The 17,133-nt window shown below is 37.7% G+C and overlaps 1 pseudogene; it reads right to left on the reverse strand.

The window, feature by feature from the left end:
- LOC115428144 (CUB and sushi domain-containing protein 2-like) overlaps positions 1–17,133 on the reverse strand; it is a 118,829-nt pseudogene that overhangs the window by 59,738 nt on the left and 41,958 nt on the right.

The following is a 17,133-nucleotide window of genomic DNA, read 5'->3' on the forward strand; positions in this document are numbered from 1 at the left end:
ATAAACTGTAAATGCTATGCTTGGGTCTGAATTCTTCATTAATTCAACTCCACAGGTCCATCTTCAACATTATTTCTGAGTAATGGCAGTAGAAAGGTCGTTTTGAGTGCTGGCCCTTTAAATGCAAATGAGCCACTTCAAGCCCCACCCCCTCCAGGTTGTTGGCTGTGCTGCTCTGTCCCGTTCAGCCACTTGTGCTCATTAATACAACCAACAACTGAACATTTTAGGTAATCGGCTCTAAGTTTGGACATGTTGTCTGTATGGACTACAACCGCTACTGCTGATAAATAATTATGTCGTACTTGGAGAAATGTTCGCCAGAAGTTTTGACCTTATATGTACAAATGTTGTGACGTAACTAGTTATAGATGTAACAAGCAGGAATTAAAACGGGTTGTAGAAATGCTATATTTACCTCCGCCAGGAGGTATTGTGACCACTTTGCTTTGTGTACGTGTGTGCGTGTTTGTTTGTTTGTTTGTTTGCAAGATAACTCAAAAAGCAATGGAGGGATTTTCATGAAATTTTCAGGAAATGTTGATACTGGCACAAGGAAGAAATAATTAAATTTTGGTGGTGATTGGGGGGGGCACTGATCTGCCTTGGCGGAGGTCTGCGCTCTCCGAGTGCTTTTCTTGTTCCTATATGTCTCCTTTTAGGGAATATGTTTATCTCAGCTTTGGGTGTAATTACCTTATTTATTTTTATGATAGTGAGAATACTGATCTTGCAAAAGTAGAAACTGTTAATTTGGCATAATTACAGATAAATGCATTTGTGACTTGCAGGACGTTCAATTTAAAGGAGTGATATTTAGCTTTTTTTAAATGGAATTACACCTTTTAAAACACTTCCCTGTGGTCTACATAAACTCTAAATGCTATGCTTGGGTCTGAATTCTTTGTTAATTAAACTCCACAGGTCCATCTTCAAACCTATTTCTAAGTAATGATACCAGAAAGGTTGTTTTGAGCGAGGAGAAATGTTCGTCGGAAGTCTTGACCTTACATGTGCAAATGTTGTGACGTAACTAGTTATAGACGCAAGAAATTAAGAAGGAATTAAAACAGGTTGTAGAAATCCACTCGATTTTTGCCTAAATGAATATAAAGAAAACTTTGCAGCACCTGGAGGGTTCAAATTCAAACTTTTTGAACTATTAGAGTCCAAATACACCAATAAATGTACCAAAGACTAATAAAAGCGGGTTTAGCAAAATATGACTCCTTTAAAAGTTGAATTTCACTCAAGCTCAAACCACTTCATCCGATCAAGTTGCTGTGAATTTCCACACCAGCCAAAAACAAGTATTTTTCATTGTTCATGTCGCTGTAAACTTGATATTCACAGTGCAGAATCGTATCTTTGCAGAGTTTGACACTTTGACGGTTTTTCATAGTCATCTGCTTAAGGGAGAAAGTTTCTCGGTGCTCACCAAAATATAAACTGAAGGGACAGAATTGATCACAAAACTCTGAAACCTGAAGCTGTCACTCAAAGACAACAGCAAAGACAGTTTTAATTTACATAGTCGCAAATTCAAGATATTTCAACAAGGCTGGAAAAGAAGACATTGATTTAATAAGTTTTCAACAAGGAATTTTCAGTTTTTTGTCAATCATGCTGAAGAACAAATCTTAATTTCCGAGTAATATGTATTACAACATGATTGAATCAGTCTTATAAATAACCTATGCTTTTTAAATCCAGCAAATCAAAAAAGAAATGGGTTTAACATTAAAGCTCAATTTAGTTAAACTGTCCTGAAATGAGACTTGATACAGACAAATACACCAAATATTGGAAAAAACTGGGTTGATTTTATGGCACTACGACCTGATTTACTTGATGAGAGTAACGTGCATATAGACCCATATAAACCCTTGGTTCACTCTACACACTTTAAATGTTCGATGTTAATCTTATACAGGGGAAAAGAATAGAAAGAATGGAACGTGAAATATACTTGTTATTTCCCTTATATTTCCCTATATTTTTACTATTTCTGTCAATGCTGCTGTATGAGTATGTTTTTGTTTTTTGTTTATTTTTCTTTACATACATAGAAGTCATGTACATGATGTAAAATGCTGATAAGATAATGATGACTGAAAAAAAAAATAAAAAAATAAAAAGATAATTATAAAAAAAAAAAAAAAAAAAACCTCTCCTGAAATGGTAGAATATTCTCTGTGAAGATCCTCATTATTATTAATGGTTTAGCTGCTTTAACTGCATCAAAATAAATCTTGACATCCACTTAGGTCCTCTGGAAGCACCTGTTTAAACAACCTCGCTTTAAACTACAGGTTACTGTCAGAACAGGCTCCAAAATAGATAACAGGATTCAGAGACAGTCAAACAATTCAGCAGTCGTGTCATATTCTTATTGAAATGCAAACATCGCCAAACATCACAAAAATAGCAATAACCTTCCTACTTTTTGTTTGTTTATCTCATGCTTTTTCTTCCACAGTGACGATTATTTCACGCTGGGGTTTTCTGCGCACATTATAATCAAGAAGTGAAAGAAAGGCAAAGAGAATGATAAACTAAGCTACAGTTTTTAAAAGCATATTTTGTGCATCTTTTCAATGCAGATATATTTTTACTGCAAGACACACAAGTAAAGCATCTGTTGTTTGCCCAGCAGGTTAAATCCTGCTCCATCTCCACGCAAACACAAAACTAGTCGACCTGTGTATTGTGGAAGGGAGAAGTACGCATTAGCATCGTCGAATTTGATCGAGTTAATGTGCTTCTTGCCTTCGTCATCCCACTTTCATTTAATCAACTCCCTGACTTAAAGGGACGAGCCTCATTTTTCAATTAGGCGCTACACTTACGCATGCTTCACTGCCCTCTCATCACCCTCATCTACACAGCCCCCGCCTTCCTCGACTCTCATGCTAATAGGGAGGAGGGAGAGAGAGCGAGCGAGGGGTAGGGGGCTGGGGGCAGTAGAGGGAAAGTAGATAGAGACGCTATTGTAGATCAGCCCTGATGGATGAAGGAGCAGGTCGGGCTGGTGGAAAGACTCACTCTGCTCATCCTTTTGCACTTTTTTTTTTGTTACTTTATTACCTATGGTCCACATTCACCTTCGACTCAGACACAGACTGAAAATATACAATGAGAAACTAAATTAAAGTTGGATGTATGAATATATGGAAGTAGGCTAAATTAATTCAGAATATAATGCATGCATGTCGTTTTTCCATTTCAGACACCTGCAGTGACTTAATGCTGAGAAGGCAGACTGCTTTAGCCGTTGGCAGAGTTAGGCTGTGGCTGTTTTCTTCGCCTGACCCAGTTGGGAGGCGCATTGACTATGCAACTAAGACACAGGCAGAGGAGAAACTTGGCAACACATGACTGGATAATCATCACGGTACTTTAATATTCAACACAGGGAGAAGGAGCGCTAACATTCAGTTCGCAGAATACAAAAAGGCACAAAGGTTGAGATTTGAGGTAAAGCAGGCAAAGGCGTTCAAGAGGAATAAGAAAAGAGAGATGGAGCAAAAACATACAATTGTTAGGTGCAAGGATGCAAAAAAGACACGAGATAAGAGTTTTGCTTCTATTCCCAGTCGATATTTTCAGAGGCTCAGCAAATGCTTCTAATTCCCTTAGCTCCGTTAGCCCTGTTCTCTATAGCTACAGATTAAACGGGAATAAAGAGTTTGCAAAGAGATGAAGAAGAGAAGAATAAGACGGGAGAAAAAAAAAAAAAAAGAGTCTGGTGGTTGCCATGGTGATGAGAAGAGATTCCGGAGTGGTCTCGGCCATTACAGAGTGTGTTGGGGAGATGGACTGTGCAGCACTTAGGCTTATTGCAGTGTGGGCTGAAACAGAACAGATATCTAATATAGACGAGATGGGCTAGCACCCAAAATGGTGGATGGTAAGCCATCCCTAATAAAAAGAGGCTGTTGAATACTGATGTTTTACCGCCAAAAGCCAAATCAGGCTGAGAAAAAAACAGTTATCTCATTTGAGAAAATGGAAGGACGTTTAGGGATTGTAAACACAAACACAGTAAAAGCACATGTTTATACACAGGAACAAGAATGAGAGATGCAGATAAATGCATGCATGTATATACAGAAAAACATCGTCTTTCTCCACAACATACAAATACTATCATTAACAACAACAACAACAACAACAACAATAACATAACAACAACAATAATAATAATAATAATAATAATAATGATTAGATTTCTATAGCACTTTTCAAGGCACCCAAAGTGCTTTACATTATTGATTCATTATTTATTCGCTCTCACATTCCCACTCTGTTATTGCGTAATAGAACAACATCCTATATGCAATGGACACAGTGTTTGATAGAATGTCATGTAAATGCAATAATGTAAACCTCCATGAAAGCACATAGTAAAATAGCAAAATCTGGTTGCACAAATAAAACAAGCACCAGACAAACTGTACAACAGATAATCGTATCTAGGGATAAAAGAGCATGCTATCATAGACTCAGAGTCAACAGAGAGTCATTTAACAGGTGTGTTGTTTGGTTGCACCATAATGCTGGTGAAAGGTAATATCAGTTTATGAAACCTGAGTGACAGACTGTTTTTAAGTCATACACAGCTGACAGCAGTGTTCCCATCTCACTGGAAAATATCAGTCAGTTATAGCTAAGCCAGTTATGTTAGATAGCCAGCGTGACAGAGTGTTATTATCAGTAAAGCACTACAACAATAACTGTTGGTAGGGACATACGTTAGTAGTCAATGATAATCTTATGGGATTAAACATATCGGTTATGTATAAATACTATAATAAAATTGCATTGTTGTATTTGTAATACATACAGAGGTCGCATTAACTGAAAATATTCCGTCACTGACAGATTTTTTTTAAAGACGGAAAATTTGAAGGCTGTCCGTTAAATTGACAGATTAAAATACTGTCCATAATAGTATCCTACCTGTATATAACCCCACAGTGCTACCGTTCACGACTACACTGAATACAATACTAGTCGCTTTTCCATTGACCCTCAAATTGCGCAAATAGAACTTGCACATAAAAATGTACCTAATGGAAAAATGACAATTTTGCCAAAAGTCGCGTTTTTTGATTAAAAGTTTTTGTGCTGGCAAGAGGTGGTTTTTCGGGCGTAGCGCAAATGGTATATCACACAAAACTACAATGGAAAGACCTTTTTTCGCAACTAGAGTCAGATGAAATTAAAAAAACGGATGTTGACATACCTTACAACAAGCGAAGAAGAAGAAGAAGAAGAAACATGTTGCGGTATGTGTGGACACACCAGGAAACCCGATCATTTTTTAATTTAGTACGAGATAGTGTGGTAATGTATAATAATGAATATATCTGTAAATCAACACCATATTTACGTTCGTCGCCATGTTTATGGAATGACTTCTCGTGTCATCCCATGCTAATAAATAAATAAATCATTGCATTTGTGATTTAATGGAAAAACCGACATTACGCACTTCTGCTTTTTTCGACATTTAGTAAATATCGGTAAAGTTTTGCGCAGATATCCAGTGGAAAAGCGACTACTGATACTTCTTCAAACGACTCACTGTTAGTTCACCTGTAGTAGAGCTCCTGTTCAGCTGATGGTGAGTGTGCATATTAATAACTCATTGTCAAGTCTGTCTCATTGTTTAGCTGACTTTAGCCAAAATTATATGCTTCTTTGCTAGAGAAAAATGTCAGGACAGTCAAGTGTCCTTAGTTATTTTAAAAAGCCTAGTAATTGTGTCGGCATTGATAAACACGGTAAAAAAAAAGAGGGTTGAGGAGGTGGAGGATGACAACAAGCAAGTAGTACTTATAATGTTTATCAGCCAGCAATAACTACAGTTACTGCATCATGAGATGTTTTTGATCATTAAATACTACTACTAATATGTCTCATTATCATTAAAAATTTAATTTCAAATGACGGATAATAATGTGTTATGACAGAATTTTACAACCCTGTCCATCAAAATGACAGAAGATAAAACTGTCTAGTCCAACCTCTGAATGCATATGATGTGTATGTGTATATTCTGTGGTATGTGTCTATGTATGATGAAACTAAGAAACTAGAAAAGAAAATTTCTCATGATCTAAGTTATTAGCTTGAGGTCGTTTCCACTCTGAGGTCGTTTTTCACACCTAATAGTCCAGTAGACTGGGGTTCCAACTGCTTCAAGTATGGTTTCACACTGCACTTTATCAAATGAACCGAACCTTTTGAATAACATATACTAGAGCTGCACAATATATCGTTTGAGCATCGTCATCGCAGTGTAAAAGTGTGCAGTAGTCACATCGCAGGTCCTGCAATGTAGGAGGCAAATGAGCTCAATGTGTTTTCATCCAATTTCAACCTGGGTACCTGACACACACTGCACACAGCGATCCACCAATCACAATCATTCTTAATCAGTTTTGAGTGAGTCGCTGGTAACAACAATGAAAAATGAGCAACGAACTTGAGAAAATCTTGGCGCCAAAAAGAAACTAACATCAGTTATCTGGAATTATTTTGGCTACAAGAAGGATGATATTGAAACATGTGTTCTGTGTTGATAGTGCCTTAAGCTATACCGTATGATGTGGCATTTTTACACTTTCCTTTCTATCCTAAATCTCCTAATAAGTGTGTGTCAAACTTAAAATGTAAAAGAAATCCAGCAGGTATTGAAACTAAAAAATGTTTAATTCTCATATATTTCTAATAAAAGTCTGACCAATCATTTAGTCGGTCCGAATAAAATAATTGGCCGAACCTGACTGAGCCTCCTGTCAATCATCCATTACGGCCGTCCAGCATCCGATCCATTATCTCCGTCTCACATCGATATGTGTACCTGTGAATCTGACGCTTCACTCGTGCTGCTTCTCCTGTCGCTGACCACAGTCTACTGTTAGATGTGTTTGGATAGAACTGACATCCACATATGGACGGGATTAAACGGATTTATGAACAGAAACGACAACTGAGGGGCACAAACGGGAGTCTGATGAATGAAGGATGGAGATAAAAGTCCGGAAGTCAGCTGTACTGGACTGAACAGGTCTGCATAAAGCTCAGCTTTTATGACGGTGGGACTCATACAGGTACATGTACATAGTGTCACACATGTAAGATGATGTAGGATGATAATTGTATGGACTATAAACTCAAATGTCCACGGAAAACTCGCGGAGGCCGCGCGTTCACAGTGCGCGCGCCCATCCCCTGGGCACTGCAGTGAAGACACTGACCCAGTACTGCACAGACCAGGTCTACTGATGGAACAGGAGCCACGGGCCCACGGCAGGTGGATGATGCATCTGATTACTGAGGGAGGGGTCCGCGGACACGCCAAAACGGACCGGACCTCCGCCTCTGCTTCCACCTCCATTTCCATTGTGCATCAGATGAGAGGAGGAGCCTCAGAGCTCAGGCAGAAGGAAGGGGGCGGGGCTTTAGAGGGAGGTGGGTTGTTCATGTTCAAACTTTTACTAAGTGCTGTGAGAAATGCCACATCGGTAGGTATAGCTTTAATGCACCTGTTGCCAAAACAAGAGAAACACAACTAATTTGTTTGAGCATTTAACATCGCACCACACAGATATTATATCCTCCTGAGTATTTTTTCATATTGCAATATTATCGCAGGGTTAAAAAAATTGTAATGTCAGTTTTTTCCAATATCGTGCATCCCTAACATATACCCTTCATTGCCTCTGGGGGCGCTGCATCAAGACTTGCTGAGGGAGAAGACAAGGCAAACAGTGAACAAACCTCACTCTCACTTGGTTAATTCAGGGCAACATCCATTTCAGTTCCGTTGTAGTTGACTTCCTGCATTTGGTTCCCTTGAAGCCAACTGAGACATATGTTTTTAGGTGGATCAGACTTCCCTTCTTTGATCTGCATCAGAGTTCATTCCTACCTCCTCAAAAGGAACCGGACTTTCCGACCGAACGTACCAGAGTTCAATTAAACATGGCTGTGCATGCACCATGAGTCAAAATGGAGTGGAACAAACTGCATATGCAAATGATTGTGTCAAACTAAGCGATCCAGTATGTGTGAAGGAGTCTTTCCAGGGCAACAAGAGCAGAATTTACAAATGCCATCCAAGAAATTTCTAAATATCAGCAACCCCCAGACTTGACGCACTGTGTGATCTTTGATTATGCACAGTCTGTCTGTCCTCAGATTTGCCCCCCCGCTGACCACTGCATACTCCTAACTGTGAACTATTCAAATCAGACAGTGGCCGTATGCCAGTGGCTTCTTGTCAAGCAAGCATTATACAAAGCAGTGTGTCAACTTTTGGGGCACCTTCTTTCTCTCCCTCTCTCTCTGTTTTCTGGGTCGTAATAGTAATAGTAGTATAGTATAGTATAGTATAGTATAGTATAGTATTGTACAGTACAGTACAGTATAATAGTAGTATAGTAAAAAATAGTTAAAAAATATGAAACTTCACATTACTCTTGCTGACAGCAGGTATGAGACTGCCAATAACAAACATAATAATAAAAAAATACAAATAGATCTGGTGCAGGAATTAATTCAGTAACATTAGCATTAAAATATTAATATTTCTTAACTCAGCTTCATTAAATGTTTTGCATAACAAATTCTATGCAAATGTCACAGAATAAACAGACTGTGTTTACTTGTTTATTATAATTTTTTTATTATTATTATTATTTGTTTTTTTTTTTTTTTTACTGTGGCTTATCTTAATATCCTGCTGATTTCAAGCTTGGCTGTTAACTTTAATCAGGAACCAGATAAAACAGGTTTAGCGAAAAGGTGGAGGATTATTATCTCTGGCCTTTGTGCCAAGGAGCCTTGGACTTCAGAGGAACAGAGCAGTCAAAGAGTCCATACGTATCCATGTGGAAATTGCAAAAGAAGTTCAAAGAAAAGAACATAATAGAATGGAACAGAACAGAGTAGAGAGAAGAGAAGAGAAACAGAAAAAGGCTGTGGTTTGGAAAAATATGGAATGAAACACTTAGATTTGTATGTGCAAATGCAGAGTGTCTGTATGTGAGTATGTACTGAAGGTGGTCCTCTGTTCATTAAGTTACAGTGGACTGACTCGGTGCAATACCTGCTGTATCGCCTGTATTTCACACTTTTCAATTAACAATCACTCTAACACTGCAGGGAAGCACCACATGTCAGCTCAGTGGGGTCTCTCTCCATGTGACATGGGTCAATGCAGTTCATATCACCAGTGCCGTGTACGCTAGGTGACAGGTAATGGGGCTGCACTCTTTTACCCACCTCCTTCTCAACAGGCCTCTAATATTCCTCAACCTGTCTCCATAGCACCAACGTCCCATCACGGTTCAGGGTTGACACATTCACGGAGAAATACTCATGTAGAGTGCATGTAGGTGTGGGGTAGTGTAGCCATAAAATACCTGCTCTTTTGGAGTAGAACCACTAAAAATAATCTGAATCAGAACTTTCCCTGTGTCGACTAATTACAATCAAGCTGTATACAAACTATGCTATTAACTGTGAGTCTCTGCCATGTTTTGGTGTTGTTGAACACTACTGCTGCTGCTACTGCTGCTCTCTGAGCTGGAGGGACTTATGGTGCATTCAGGTGAAGCTCGTAAACTGAACCCCTACCCTGCTTTGTAATGCTAAACAGATGGAGACTTCACAGAGCATTCAAGTCCACCATGTAAACCCAGGAATCTATAACTGAATCACCATAAATGTTATTTAAAATAGGTATGTTTTATTTATTTTCCTTTATTGAAATACATAAACCTACATCTTTTATTCCCTTCCATTTTATTCTCCTTGCTGTTCCTTCCCTAGAGGATGTCAGATGTTAAAATCATAACACTGTTCTGGTCATTTCTACCTGGGCAGATTTAAGAAAGTATAAGCTTAAACTTGCTCAGTGGTACCAAAGCCTATTATATCTCCTGCGGGGTAAAGCTGACTAACCAACCACTTTCAAAGCCGACAAACTATTAAGGAGTCACTTCAAATGAACTCAATTATTCTCACAAGCTTAGCAAAAATAATTCCCTTATCACTCACTGAAAAACACTTTAATACATATGTGAGCAATACAAATGATAGTAGTGGAGTATGCAACTTTGAACAGTACTTTATCCGTCAATTTACTGGTGTAATATGTATGATTACTCTAAAAAGCACACTGCTTTTCAAATTATTATCCAGTAATAACCTAAGTATATTACTTTTATAAGCAGTAAAGCATGTGATTCCCTAGAAACTACTAACTTGAACAAATTACAGAGAAATATTTCAACTTGCTCCGTTTAAAACAAAAGATAATTTCATCACCGAAGGTCACAAGTAAGTCAAGTCTGACTGTTTAGTTTCCACTTGTGCGAAAGAAAAAAAAAAAAAAAAAAAAAAAACATGACAGCCCAGCTGCTTCCCAGCGGAGTGAACAAACATCTTCTTGCTCTTTGTCTTGGTTTTATCTAGTCACGCAATGTAGTCGTCGGCCTCCCGAGCCATTTGAAGATGCTCCATTGAGCTACATCCCCACATTCGCAATATTTCAAAAAGACTGACAAACTCCTGTCAGGTAATTAGTCTAATTAGTGATTTCCCATGTATTTCCTTCGCCTCCCTAGGTCCCCCTTCCTCCTGCATGAGACTGAATAGTGCCATCATTAATATCATTCCTCCATGGGTCATAAAGCATTCCATGTCACCATGATAAAGGTCTCAGAAGCGGCTTGGAAATAGAGTGATGATAACCTTGAGGGATTGGATGGATTGAAATAAAACCATTCACTAATAGAATTAATTCAGAGCACGCTTCTAAGTTCGCTCTGGAATATACAGTCCTGATCAAAGTTTTAAGACCAGTTGAAAAATTGCAAGAATTCATATTTTACACTGTTGGATCTTAAAAGGTTTTAAGTAGAGTTTCAAAATACAAGAAGAAGAAAGGGAGTGAGACAAAAAAAAAAATGGAGTCAGCAATTTACTGAAAACAACAATTAAACTGAAATCTGCTGTTCATCACCTGATGAAAAGTTTAAGATCACAGCTCAAAAACCCCCCAAACCCCCCTAAAATAGAAATAAAAGTTTTAAAAGAGGACTCTGTAAGAAGTAGCTCCACCGTCTTGTTGATGACTTACAAAAAATGTTCAGCATGCTTTATTATTATATATATTATTATTATTATTATTATTATTATCATTATTATTATATTATTATTATTATATTATATTATTATTATTATTATTATTATTATTATTATTATCATTATTATTATTGTGGGAGTGTTTCCGGGAGGTTAGTGAGAACGTTGCTCCATGTGGTGAAGATGGCTTCATGGAGGGTATCCACTGTCTGGAACTGATGTCCATTTTTGTTAAGTTCCCATGCCATCCATCCCGAAATGTTCTCAGTTGGGTTTAGATCAGTGGAACACGCAGGATGGTCTAAAAGAGTGGTGTTCTTCCTCTGTTCTCAGTCCTTTGTCAGATGGTCATTGTGAACTGCAGCGTTGTCCTGTTTTTAAACCCACTCATTACCACACAGACCAGGGCCTCAGTCATGAGGGATGACCCCTGCAATATTCCACATAGCCAGCCTTAGCCATTTGACACTCCTGCACAACCTGAAGCTCCAATGTTCCACTGAAGGAAAAAGCACCCCAGATCATGATGGCAATGCCCCCTCCACTGTGGCGCCTAGAAAAAATCTCCAGCAGGATCTCCTTGTCATGTCATAACATTGGAAGCCATCAAGACTGTCAAGGATACATTAATTCTCATCAGAGAATAAAACTTTCTTCCACCTTTCAATGTCCTATGTTTGGTGCTCTCTTGCAAAGTCCAAAAGGGCAATTTTGTGGTGCTGAAGGAGACGAGGCCTTTGAAGACGTTTTTTGTTCTTAATCCTCTATGGTACCATGCTATGATAGTCCTTCTCTGGCAGATGCCGTCTGATGGTTATTGAGATGCAGTCGGCACCAGTAACAGCCTTCATTTGGGTGGAGGTTCGTCCTGTGTCTTGACGGACAGCCAATCAGATCCTCTGGGTGAGCGCTGGTGAAATTTTTTTGGGTCTACCACTTGAGTTTTTTGTTCCATACCCTCAAGATCTTTTAGGGATTTCAAAATGACTGTCTTACAATGGTGGATTTCGAGAGGCCTTGCTTATGCAGCTCAACAATCCGACCACGTTCAAAGAGAGGAAGCTTTTTAGTCTTTTAAAGGCTGTGGTCTTAAACTTATGATTGGCTGATGAACAGCCTATTTCAGTTTAATTGCTATTTTCAATAAATTGCTCACTCACTCACTCATTTTTTTTTTTTTTTTGTCGCACTCCCATTTCTTCTTTTTGCATTTTGAAACTCTACTTAGATCCTTTTTAAAAGTGCAAAATGTTAATTCATGCAATTTTCAACTGGTCTTAAAATTCTGATCAGATGTGCATATGTCATGGTCTACCATTTTCTCTCTTTTACTATTATTTCTCCTTTGCCTTGATATGTTAGAGATTTCACTGAGGAGTATTTTTGCTCATTAACCCTCAAAGACCTTGGTGGCTTCCAAATTCCTTTTTTTTTTTTTTTTCACTATTATTATCATGTGAAAATCGTGTATTTTTCTATATTTTTGACTGATTATGTAAATGTTCATAGAACATAGAATTCAAAGGTTATTACAGTATATAAAAATGGAAAAAACTGAGCTGAACATAAGAACAAGCATCTACAACCACTGTCATTTAGGAAACCATATGGATTTTATGGTGAAAATTGCAGAAAATAACGGCGTAATCATGGGTCACATCTGATGCCACTGAAAAGCTGAGAAACTGCATTTTGCCTGAATTGTTCCAATGTATTGATATGATTTGTGATTCTAAATTTCTAAACATTTTAGACCAGTAAATGCTTGTGGCGCTACTGACTGTATAGGTCTTTGAAGGTTGACTTAACAAAACACACAAAGCCAAAAGCTCTATGAATTATTGACAAGTAAGTAATGATGTAGAAACACATTTTAGAATATACTTATACGGCTTAACACACATAAGCGATTGGGTGCAAGCAAATAACATTAAACTTGAAATTTTCTACTCCTGTGGTTTAAAAACGAAACAAAAAAAAACACAAGTGCAAATAAAAAGTCCTTACCTTCATAGACAGCTTTAAATCCCTGCCCGCTGACCGCATAGTCAGACAGTAGCCACAGTGTGAGCCTGGAGCCTGTACTCACAATGGGTGAAGGCAGCTGGAACCCTGTTAACCTGAGAACAAATGGACAGAAGGACAATAACGGTCAGAAAAAAAAAAAGAAAAGATTCAATCAACAGCACAGTTGGTTGCAAGGTCAGGTATGAAGCCCACTTCCATCAAGCCAGCTGTTCCCTCAGGCATTCAAGGATAACTTTTGGTATAACGAGGCTCTGAATCATCTGCAAATTATTAAAATGCCAAGACCTCAACGGGACACGAAAACCTCAACAGATTTTTCTCCATCAGTAAAGACAGAGTAACTGCAATCATGTGTCCACGGTGAATTAGAAAACACAGCAGCCACTGCGAGCATTAACACAGCTAACAATAAATGTAAAACCGTCAGGGTCTGAGTTCATGCCTGTTTTTTTTTTTGTTTTGGTTTGGGTTTTTTTTAACCCGTAATTTAACCCATTAACCCAGTGTGACTTTAGTGGCAGTTCCCAAATAAATTTTTTCTCTCTATTTAACCTTTTGTAAGTGATTTTTCACCATTTATTATAATATTATCCTCTAAATTTAGCATTTTTCCAGTGAAAATCATCTATTTCCTATTTAATTGGCTGATCATGAAGATGTTCATAAAAGCTCAGAGTAAAGTCAAAAGTTATTGTATCAAAACAGACAAAAACTGAAGAAAAGGTTACTTTTTCATTAAAATATGTCATTAACTGAACATAAACCAAGTGTCTCCATCCACTGTCGTTGATCCAACTCCACTGGTTTTACTGGTGAATCAATGTTGTAGAAGATGACGGTGTTTCCATGGTAACTACGGAGCCTCTGAACGTCCAAATGGTCATATCTGATGACCATGAAAAAACAACAAACTGTATTTACATGTATTAATAGGTTTAGTGGTTCAGAAGTTATTAAACATTTTAGAAAATTAATGAATGATTTATTTATTTTTAAAATGGGACAGTTTGTATAATGTACATTTACATGTAAATACAAGAGATTAAGGACATATTTCCATCTCAAGTCCCATTTGCAGGTTAAAAAAAAAACAGCTTGCAAATAACATCATACCATAACTAAAGTAAGACATACAAAAAGAAAAACAAGCAACAACACATAGTGCACACAAATAGACAAAAACAGGGACCAAGGCAAGACACCAAGCAGAAAGAGATTGCAGTTTGCACAGGAATTATATTTAAATTTCCCACTGACGCTATTACACATGATTTTATTGCATATCCCATTGTTGACATCATTAGATGGTTTTGGTCGCTGGTGGCTTTTTGGGTCTTAATGGGTTAAGGAGGATTTTCCAAGCTGAAATTTTGCTGGTATTCATATGTTTTTAGTTCCCTGCATTGGTATTGGTCCATCCACTGTCATTGATCCAACTCCATGGGTTTTACTGGTGAATCAATGTTGTAGAAGATGACGATGTTTCTATGGTAACTACAGAGGCTCTGAACGTCCAAATGGGTCAAATCTGATGACCATGAAAAGGTGAAAAACTGTATTTTACACCAGTTATTTATGTAGTGATAGGATTAGTGGATCAGCAGTTTAGATCAGTAGATGCTTTTGGTGGATGTTTGGGTCTTTATGGGTTAAGTCCTGAAAATAACTGGAATGTTTTATAGTGTGGTGTATATTTCACATAACATGTCAAATATCTTCATCTTTCTTTCATGTTTCATATTACGTATTTCACCACTGGTCTTGGTAACCTGGCAATTATTTTCAGTTCTGTTACTGACCAGGAGCCATATTTATCAAGCATGTCAGTGCATGAAATAGGCTGCGAAGATACAGAAAATTACTCCCAAGTCCTCTTTTTTCTCCACACCTTTGATGATTTTTTTTTTTTTTGTGTGTGTAATTCTATTGGCTGGTTTGGAGTTCAGTGACGTGTGTCATTAACAGTTGACGTGATACTGTTATTCCAAGTCCAACGGAAAAAAACACGATTAATTATCCATACCACATGTTAGTTATGCATGCATGATCTTTGAAGTTGTATCCAAGTGTTCCAGGTGCACATGACGCGCAGACTCCCCCGCACCATGACGGTAGACAAAAGACACTGCCAAAACATTACCTAAGCCATAGTAGACAAGGAAAATGGTCATTTATTTGGATTTTTTAAATAATGCAATGACATTTTGACAGTGTTGTTACAGAGCCATTGTGAGCCTCCTCCAGCTCTCAGCGCTGACAAATGTTTTCATGCAAAACATTGTTGTCTAATCCTACATTTAGAGAATTTCTGTCTTTTGTTATTGCAACTGTGGCATTACTCTGATGTGGCAGTGCTGTATTATAGTCAGCAATGAAAAAGGCACTGCCCAGAGTGAGAGAAAAGAGTGAAATTCTCCAAAGAGTGTCTAGTCTGTGCCTTCAAAAAATGGTAAAAGTGATGGCATCCTGATATTTCTTTTTTTTTTAAATGTGTATTGTTATTTTTGCATCCAAGAACGTTTCCTAAATCAACATTACATCCCTGTCAGCAAAAATATTTTCAGTTGGTAGATAGGCTCCCTGAAGCAGCAATAACTTGTCAAGGCAAATTCTAAGGTGTGGGAACAGATGAAATAGTGCAAACACTGATTATAGGAGTTAAAAGTTACAACATTTATATTGCAGCTGACATGCAGAAGTGATATGAGGCTGATTCATCAAATATCGACTTCTCACACTCATGCTATCATTAAATATCAATATCAATAATTTCCCCGGGGACTAAATTCAGACTCTGATATCAGCCTGTAAAAATTCATGGCTTACTCCTTTTAATTAGTTGACGTCATGTCAGTTTGTTTAAAAGTAGTGCACAACCACCATCTGACAGGTCAGAGTGTAATTCAGAAATATGGAGTTAAGGCCAAGGATATTCAGTTGCCAAGGAGCGTACAGCAAATTAAAATCAATACAACAATTTCAACTTTAATTCAACTTTTGAATTTTTTTCTTCAAAAAACATGTAGCCAACTTTGACCCACCATGAACTTACAAATTTACAATCACTAAATTTGCCTTAGACTTATTCAAAGCACATATCCATGAAAACACCCACAGATCGAACTGTGTTGGATCAATTGTGTTCTAGGCTTTTAATGTGATGTTTTAACACAGAGAACTCATGAATGATGTTCTTCAGTCTTGCGGATGCTTTTAATATTGTAGTCCTTATTCACCAATGGATGAGTGATGACAAATCCCAGTTTAACTTATCATAGGACCCTAAATACCTTACGCATACAACAGGTTAGCAAGATATGCTGTAATCATAATTTCTTTTTCTTTTTTTTTTTCAGATTTTATGATGACTGATGGTGGCATGATGGTGCAGTGGTTAGGCTAACACTTTCGCCTTGTGTCTAAGCAGCTTGGGAAATTAATGGATGAACTTTTAAATTTGAAATCATATTAAAGATTTGTCTGGCTTTTGTAACCAGTTTTGGTATGAAAGTGAATATGAGAAAGCCCATTTAAGTGGTCTTGGTGTTTGAAATATGCTAGCTGTAATTGGCTAACAGAGTACGAGGGGGAATGCTGCTACGTGATGCTAGTTATTTAGCTAGGTTCATTAATATTTTAAGCTTATTGATTTTTAAATAGAAGTAGAGGCTGTGAAGATTATTCATTTAGTCAACACATTTAGAATCCATGAGTGAGTACTGAAACTTTAACAGCAGGATATAACAGGGTCTTTTTTACCAGTAGGCTACAGTACAGTAATGATAATCAGGAACACTGTAAAGGAGGGGTAAACATGACAAATTCATGGGGCCCAGTAGTCCCAGGGGGCCCAGTGGACATAGGTTAGAAGTTGTGAAAATTTCAGGTAAGCTCTGGAGCAAAAGAGAGGCACAGAAGCTGGGACTCGGATGTCCAATGTTA

The sequence above is a fragment of the Sphaeramia orbicularis genome, chromosome 11, assembly GCF_902148855.1.
Source record: "Sphaeramia orbicularis chromosome 11, fSphaOr1.1, whole genome shotgun sequence".
Lineage (NCBI taxonomy): Eukaryota > Metazoa > Chordata > Actinopteri > Kurtiformes > Apogonidae > Sphaeramia > Sphaeramia orbicularis.